The sequence below is a fragment of the Somniosus microcephalus genome, unplaced genomic scaffold (assembly GCF_052327205.1).
Source record: "Somniosus microcephalus isolate GS21.2 unplaced genomic scaffold, FLI_Smic_1.0 scaffold148, whole genome shotgun sequence".
NCBI lineage: Eukaryota > Metazoa > Chordata > Chondrichthyes > Squaliformes > Somniosidae > Somniosus > Somniosus microcephalus.
In genome coordinates, this window is record NW_028225335.1 from 557591 (window position 1) to 566501 (window position 8911).

Here is an 8911-nt window from a genome sequence, read left to right on the forward strand (position 1 = left end):
TTGGAGCAGAGAAGGCTGAGGGGGGACCTGATTGAGGTGTACAAAATAATGAGGGGCATAGATAGGGTAGATAAAGAGGAACTTTTCCCCTTAGTGGGGGGGTCAATAACAAGGGGGCATAGATTCAGGGTAAGGGGCAGGAGATTTAGAGGGGATTTGAGGAGGAACTTTTTCACCCAGAGGGTGGTTGGAATGTGGAACTCAATGCCTGAAAGGGTGGTGGAGGCAGGAACCCTCACAACATTCAAGAAGCATTTGGATGAGCACTTGAAATGCCATTGCATACAAGGCTATGGACCAAATGCTGGAAAATGGGATTAGACTGGACAGGGATGGATGGGCGGCGCAGACACGATGGGCCGAAGGGCCTCTTTCTGTGCTGTAAAACTCTATGACTCTATGGCAGAAATGACGTATGAGGAGAGATTGGGTCGATTGGGCTTATACTCGCTGGAGTTTAGAAGAATGAGTGGGGATCTCATCGAAACTTATAAAATTCTGACGGGTCTGGACAAATTAGATGCAGGTAGAATGTTCCTGCTGGTCGTAGAGTCCAGAACCAGGGGTCATAGTCTAAGGATAAGGGGTAAGCCATTTAGGACAGAGATGAGGAAGAATTTCTTCACCCAGAGAGTGGTGAACCTGTGGAATTCTCTACCACAGAAGGCGGTTGAGGCCAAGTCTTTAAATATATTCAAGAAGGAGTTAGATATATTTCTTAAAGCTAAAGGTATCAAGGGATATGGGGAGAAGGCAGGGACCGGGTACTGAATTTGGATGATCAGCCATGATCTCATTGAATGGCGGAGCAGGCTCGAGGGGCTGAATGGCCGCCTCCTGCTCCTATCTTCCATGTTTCTATGTAAACGGAGCAGGCTTGGGGTTTGATGTGGTAAAAGGCAAACGAGATGAGAACGGAAATAATCTAGAGTAAGAAAAGGCCCAAAAATTAAACAGTCTGGAACAGAACATCAATTTGTCTTCTCTTATCATGGAGAAATCAAATATGTGACACACTGTGTTTGAAACAAAGCTTATTTATTCACTGAAATAACAACAGAAAATGCTGGAAATACTCAGCAGGCCAGGCAGCATCCGTGGAGAGAGAAACAGAGTTAACGTTTCAGGTCTGGGACCCTTCATCAGAACTGGAAAAAGCTGGAGATGTAACAGATATTACTAAGGTAAGAGGCAGGAAAGTTATCCTGGGTGGATCTGAAACACGAAGGGTGGAAGTTCAATTGGAATCCACATGGAATAAGTTGGAACCGGACACAGTTGCTGAGGAAAGATGTGGCTGTGAAACCGAGTCTTGGAAAATGTTGCAAATGGGGATGGCAAAATCATACAGCATGAAAAATGGGAGTAAGGGTTAAAGTCTGAAATTGTTGAACTCAATGTTGAGTCCAGAAGGCTGTAAAGTGCCTAATCGAAAGATGAGGTGCTGTTCCTCGAGCTTTATTTATTCACTATTTAAACAGAATATTCATCTCCAGCGCAGATACAGGAGTTATTACGATCAGCAGAAACAAACCATGACTACCAGAATGAACATGGTTCAGTCTTCAATTTGATCACAGTAAATCATGTTCCATTCACTAATCTGGTCTTCTACCCAGCATTCCCCGCGGTGGACCACGTGCCGCACCCAGACTACAAGAGCCCAGCGTGCAGGCGCGGGAGGGGGCCGGTATATTGAGCATGCGCAGTGCGTTACTGGAGATGGAGGGGGGCTGAAGCCGGGAGCGCGATGGTGCAGCGGGTATAAATCGCGACGGAGGGAGTAATGGACCGGTAGGTGGGTGGGGAGGCTTCATAAACAACTCATGCAGGAGGCAAGCTCCCAATAATAAGCTGAAGATCCCGTGTTTGCAGTTGTGGGGATTTCTTCCCCTTACAGGCCCAGGTTAACGGCAGCCATCTTTGTATAGGAGAGCGGAAAGTTTCAGTGCGACGTCACCCTATGCCTGAAACAAAGAGCCTTGTGTCCAATGCAGGGAATGAAGGCCCACAGCCTCCCCTGGCCCCGGGCCCTGAACAAGGGACTGGAGAAACTCGCTGCCCTGCGGATCAGACAATCAGCCGGCGCTGGTCCCGCCCCTCGGGCTCTCCGATTGGTTGGAGGGCCCGCAGCCCGCTCGCTCCTCCAGCCCTGCCCACTGGGTGCCGCTAGTCCCGCCCCTCAGGCTCCCCGATTGGAGAACCCGCCGCCGGCTCGCTCCTCCAGCCCCACCCCGCTCGCTCCCTGTGGTGATTATTCTGTTTTATAAGAAGCATTGTAATTGGTTGCCTGTTTCCTGCCTTGAGATATATGCTGTAAACTCATTGGTAGTTGATGTCATGTGATTTGTGGTGGCCATCTTAAATTCAGTTCTCTACAGCCTTGGTTGGGACTGGGTGTGAAGATGTGCTGCTGGTGTTTTAAGGTTAATAAAGCCTAGATTTAGAAAGGCAAATCTACTCATTATTTCAATTTATTAACCTTTTGCTAGAATGGAGCGATATCTTCAACCGGAACGATTTAATGCTGACCCTAATTCTGCAGGAGTGGATGATAAATGGAAACATTGGTATCGTACATTTAAAAACTTTTTGGGTGTGTTGGATCAAGAGTCTCTAAATAAGTTGAATATACTGATCAACTACATTGCTCCGGATGTGTATAAGCATATCTTGGACTGTGAAACTTACGAATTGGCTATTGCTACATTGGAAAAGATTTTTGTTAAATCGAAGAATTAGGTATTTGCACGTCACCTTCTATCTGCCCGTAGGCAGCAGGTGGGAGAATCTTTGGATGCTTATTTACAAGCACTTCGGCGCCTTGGTGCTAACTGTAATTATAAGGCCGTGTCAGCAGAAGAATATAAGGAAGAATCGGTACGGGATGCTTTTATTAATGGATTACTGTCTAGATCAATTCGTCAGCGGTTATTAGAAAATAAGACTTTGGATCTCGAGTGCTTTTGAGCAAGCCTCTACATTGGATTTGGCTCAGAGAAGTTCGGATTCTTATGCTCTTTTTAATCGGCCTGCGACTGGTTTCGGCAGTTCCGGATGAAAAGGAATTATGTGGACTTAATGGGAGTGGTTTACCAGATTCTGAAACAGTTTCTACTTCGGCAGCTGTTGCCTCTAGGATTCAGAAGTGTTATTTTTGTGGGAACGCCCGGCACCCTCGTCTGAAGTGTCCTGCTCGGGAGGCTGTGTGTAGTAAATGTGGCAAGAGAGGTCATTACGCACGTGTTTGTAAATCAATTGCCTCCTCTCTGACTATTCAGCCTTTAGATAGGGCGTTTATTGTATCAGTTTCTGCTGCCTTTGCTCATGGCTTAAACAAAGCTATAGTTACGGCCCAAGTTAAAGGGTTAGAAGTGAAGGCCCTTATAGATATGGGCAGTACTGAGAGTTTTATAAGTCTTCAGTTTGTGAAGGAGAAGCATTTGAAAATTTCGCCTGTTACTTATCAGGTGTGTATGGCTTAGACGACTCTCGCCTCACAAGTAGCTGGTTGTTGCCTTGTGAAATTAACTCTTCTAGGTAATACGTATACTGATATACGCCGATCTGTTTTGCCTAATCTCTGCGGATATTTTGATTGGTCATGATGTGCTTCAATTACACGAGTCTCTCAGTCTTTCTTTTGGAGGAACTAAGCCACCTTTTATCTATTTGTGGATTAACTTCTTTATCCATTTCTCCATTATCACTTTTTTCCAATTTGATGCCGGATTGTAAGCCAATTGCTACCAAGTCAAGAAGGTATAGCAGTCAGGATAAAGAATTTATTAATTCTGAAGTTCAACGTCTTTTATTGGAAGGAATCATTGAACCTAGTTGTTCGCCCTGGCGGGCACAGGTAGTTGTCACCACTAACGAGAGACATAAGAAACAAATGGTGATAGACTACTCTCAAACTATTAATAGGTATACTCAATTAGATGCGTACCCTTTGCCTAAGATTGATGAGCTTATCAACAAAGTATCTCAGTATAAGGTTTTTAGCACTATTGACTTGAAGAGTGCTTATCATCAGATTCCTATCATTAAGAGGGATCAACCATATACGGCCTTTGAGGCTGGTGGAAAGCTGTATCAGTTTTGCCGAGTACCATTTGGTGTTACTAATGGTGTTGCCTGTTTTCAACAGGCAATGGATGCTTTTATAAGTGATAACTCTCTCTCTGACACCTTTTCATATTTAGATGACATCACGGTGTGTGGCAAATCAAGGGTGGAGCATGATTCTAATTTAGAAAGATTCCTTCAAGCTGCGGAAAAAGTTGGTTTAACTTTTAATAGAGAAGTGTATCTTTTCGACTACTGAGGTAAATTTACTGGGATATATTATCTCGGGGAAACAAGATTAAACCAGATCCAGAACGTCTGCGACCATTGATTGATTTACCTTGTCCTACTAATTCTAAAACTTTGCAACGAGTTGTTGGACTGTTTTCTTATTCTAATTGGATTGCAAACTTTTCACAGAAGATCTGGCCCCTTATTCGGGTTACGACATATCCTCTATCATGGGAGGCCAGGACGTGTTTTGATAATTTTAAAAAGGATATCCTTGGAGCAGTTGTGCATTCTATTGATGAGCTGGTTCCCTTTGTGATTGCGACGGACGCTTCCGATTTTGCAATTGGGGCTACTCTGAACCAAAATGGAAGACCTGTGGCCTTTTTCTCACGTACTTTGAACAATAGTGAGAAAAGACACTCCTCAATAGAGAAAGAGGCGTATGCAATAGTAGAAGCACTGCGTAAATGGAGACATTATTTATCGGGGCGACATTTTACGTTGGTAACTGACCAAAAATCTGTGTCCTTTATGTTTGATGTCAAACATTTTGGAAAGATCAAGAATGATAAAATAATGAGGTGGAGGATTGAGTTGGCATGCTACCATTTTGATATAGTTTATCGTCCGGGGAAGGATAATGTTTTTGCTGATGCGCTGTCAAGGGCTTATTGTTCTGTGATTCACGGAGATACGCTTATTAATCTTCACAATGCCTTATGCCATCCTGGGGTTACGAGGATGATACACTTCGTACGCAGTAAGAATTTGCCCTTTTCAGTTGAAGACGTCAAGCGGATGACTTCATGTTCGATCTGTGCTCAGTGTAAACCGAATTTCTTTGAGCCTCAACGAGCTCATCTTATAAAGGCTACTTCTCCTTTTGAACGTTTGAGTGTTGATTTTAAGGGGCCTCTTCCTTCAACGACTCAGAATCGATATATATTTACTGTTGTAGATGAGTTTTCAAGGTTCCCTTTTGCTTTTCCTTGTGCAGATGTATCAGCTGCTACAGTTATCAAATGTCTGACTCAAACTTTTGTCATCTTTGGGATGCCGGCGTATATCCATTCGGATCAGGGAAGTTCTTTTATGTCTTCCCAGTTGAAGGAATACCTCCAGAGTCGGAATATCTACTAGCAGAACTACCCCGTATAATCCCCAGGGTAATGGACAGTGTGAACAATACAATGGGGTGATCTGGAAGGCAGTTATGTTGGCTTTGACATCCCGGAACCTTAAGAATACACAGTGGGAAATGGTATTGCCTGATGCCCTGCATTCCATTAGATCATTGCTTTCAACAGCTACTAATGTGACCCCCCCATGAAAGGCTCTTTAACTATCCGCGGAGATCTACTACGGGATATTTGGTACCTTCATGGCTTACTATGCAGGGATCTGTGCTGCTCCGACGCCATGTTAGACTGTCAAAATATGATCCTTTAGTGGAGGAGGTGGAGCTGTTGGAGGCAAATTCCCAATATGCTCATATTCGATTCCAAGATTGGAAAGAAAGTACTGTTTCAATTAAAGATTTGGCTCCTTGTGATGGCCAGCCCTCTTTCTTAGGATATTAACAATAGTCATGATTCAGATAATGTGGATGTCGTCACAGATACTACGAATATTTCCAATCCTATTGCAGATAATTATAATTCTATTAGTCAGCCCTCGATGGATGTTCATGACCGTCCCAGTTTACCTCCTGATGGGATTTCCAATCCGGAAACTGTTGATAATCGGGATATGGATAGCCTTCCTGCAGAAGATACTTCCGTGTCTCCTGGTGTGGGAGGGCAAGGAATTTCACCCAGGTTAAGAAGGTCGACACGAACAAGATATCCGGTCGACCGATTGAAAATGGACTTTTAAAATAATTTGATAGTAAGGTTTTAAAATTGTTGAAATCTTATACTTGTATTGTTTTAGTTATAAATAACTAATTGTAAATTGTAAAGGCTACCTAGGTTGGAGTATGTTTTAAAAGGAGGGGTGAATGTGGTGATTATTCTGTTTCATAAGAAGCATTGTAATTGGTTGCCTGTTTCCTGCCATGAGAGATATGCTGTAAACTCATAGGTAGTTGATGTCATGTGATTTGTGGTGGCCATCTTAAATTCAGTTCTCTACAGCCTTGGTTGGGACTGGGTGTAAAGATGTGCTGCTGGCGTTTTAAGGTTAATAAAGCCTAGATTTAGAAAGGCAAATCTACTCATTATTTCACTCCCTATTGGTCGGAAGCTGCCGTCAATCAGGCCGCGGGCCCTGGGTGACGTGTCCCCGAGGAGATCACGTGCACCGTCCAAGTGCCGCCGCTCGGTCCGGGGCCTCGCGGACTCTGAGGTTTTTCTATTTCTCTCGATTCTCTCCCGATCCACCCCGTGCCATTCTCCACCCGATCGGAGCGGAGAAAACTCACTTCGCGTCACCGATCGCGACTCTGGAACCGACACCAAGGCCTTTCCCCGGAATGGCCCCGCGCCGACTCTGTCCAGCAGGATCCGAGTGCGCAGGCGCAGCTCCGAGTGGGGGAGGGGGGTTGGTCTCCTCTGGGCATGCGCAGTCATTACCCTTTGTGACCGGGAGGGGTCACTGTGCCGGACTCGGCCCAATCCGCCGCTCCGAGTGCGCTTGTGCGGGCTCTCGCCTGTCAATCAACCAACCGCCAGAAGAGGTCGCTGGTGAGACCAGTGAAGAAAGAAAGACTTGCATTTATATAGCGCCTTTCACCACCACCGGACGTCCCAAAGTACTTTACAGCCAATGAAGTACTTTTGAAGTGTAACTGTTGTAATGTAGGAAATGCGGCAGTCAGTTAGAGCACAGCAAGCTCCCACAGACAGCAATGTGATAATGACCAGATAATCTATCTTTTTTATGTTGATTGAGGGATAAACATTGGCTCGGACACTGGGGATAATTCCCCTGCTCTTTCCCACATTACAACAGTGACTACTTCATTGTAGTACTTCATTGGCTGTAAAGCACTTTAGGATATCTGGTGGCACTATATAAATGCAAGTCTTTCTTTCCTGAAATAATGCCATGGGATCTTTTACATCCACCTGAGAGAGCAAACAGGGCCTCAATTTAACATCTTATCCGAAAGACGGCACCTCTGACAGTGCAGCACTCCCTCAGCACTGCACTGGAGTGTCAGCCTGGATTTTTGTGCTCAAGTCTCTGGAGTGGGACTATGAACCCACAACTTTCTGACTCAGAGGCGAGAGTGCTACCCACTGAGCCACTGGCTGACACTAAAGAGCAAGCAGTTCTGACAAATGGTCATCGACCTGATACGTTAACTCTGTTTCTCTCTCCACAGATGCTGCCTGACCTGCTGAGTATTTCCAGCATTTTCTGTTTTTATTAAAGAAACGAGGGAGTGATTGCTGACAGGAAGAATGTTGGGTTGTCCTGCACATGCGCACCTCCCTGGCGGCTGAGGCGAAACACCGACTCGCCCCCACCTGAGCCGCTCACGCGTACCAGATGTTGTGGCTCCGCAGGCACGCCCGATGTTCCAACCGCGGGGTTTTGTGTGCTGAGCATGCGTGTTGCGGACCGATCGTTACAGGCGATTGTAGAGCAGGAGGGAGAGCGCGGGGGCCATGAGCACATGCACGGGACTCAGTCAACAGAGCACTTTCTGCAGAGCCGGGGGCTTGTGGGTATTACAGCCGCCATTACTGCTGATCTTTTCAACCAACTTGTGCAGCAGCTGGGGCCTGAAAATCAGCTTCACTGCACCTTGGTTCGGAAAGGGGAAAATTAAACAACAGTTTGCCTCTGATCCTTTTCTGATCTCAATTTACAGGGTTATAGAAGTGGAGCAGTTACAGACGGGAAGCTCAGACCAAACATCACGTCAAGATCTGACAGAGTCGCTGGATTCATCAGGACCTGAATATCATCAGCCTTTGCACATGGAAGGAGAGAGCAGCGATCGCAACGCAGACAAACCGCACACGTGTTCAGTGTGTGGACGCGGATTCAGCCGATCGCCTGACCTGGTGAGACACGTGCACCGTCACACCGGGGAGAAACCGGGTAAAGGTGGGGACGGCGGGAAGGGCTTCAGTTCCCCGTCTGCATTGAAAGTTCAACGGCGCAGTCACACCAGGGACAGTCTGTTCACCTGCTCCGTGTGTGGAAAGGGATTTGTTTGTTCATCCCACCTGCAAACACACCAGGGAGTTCACACTAAGGAGAGACCATTTCAATGTTCTGACTGTGGGAAGAGCTTTAAAAGCCCCAAGGAACTAAAGCTACACCAACTTGTCCACACTGATGAGAGACCATTTCAATGTTCTGACTGTGGGAAGAGCTTTAAAAGCGCTAAGTATCTGAAGAGACACCAGCTTGTTCACACTGATGAGAGACCATTTCAATGTTCTGACTGTGGGAAGAGCTTTAAAAGCTCCTGGGAACTGAAGGGACACCAGCGAGTTCACACTGATGAGAGACCATTTCAATGTTCTGACTGTGCGAAGAGCTTTAAAAGCCCCCAGGAACTGAAGGGACACCAGCGAGTTCACACTGATGAGAGACCATTTCAATGTTCTGACTGTGGGAAGAGCTTTAAAAGCTCTGGGGAGCTGAAGGG

At 45.9% G+C, this 8911-nt stretch overlaps 1 protein-coding gene across 1 annotated transcript in view; it reads left to right on the plus strand.

The window, feature by feature from the left end:
* The window catches only part of LOC147082191 (uncharacterized), a 344589-nt gene extending 338077 nt beyond the window's left edge, over positions 1–6512 (plus strand). Inside the window, exons 4-5 of the transcript XR_015076248.1 lie at positions 2493–2570; positions 5951–6512. The gene's annotated coding sequence lies outside the window, so the exon portion shown is untranslated. The remainder of the gene's footprint in view (positions 1–2492; positions 2571–5950) is intronic.
* The last annotated feature ends 2399 nt before the right edge of the window (positions 6513–8911 follow it).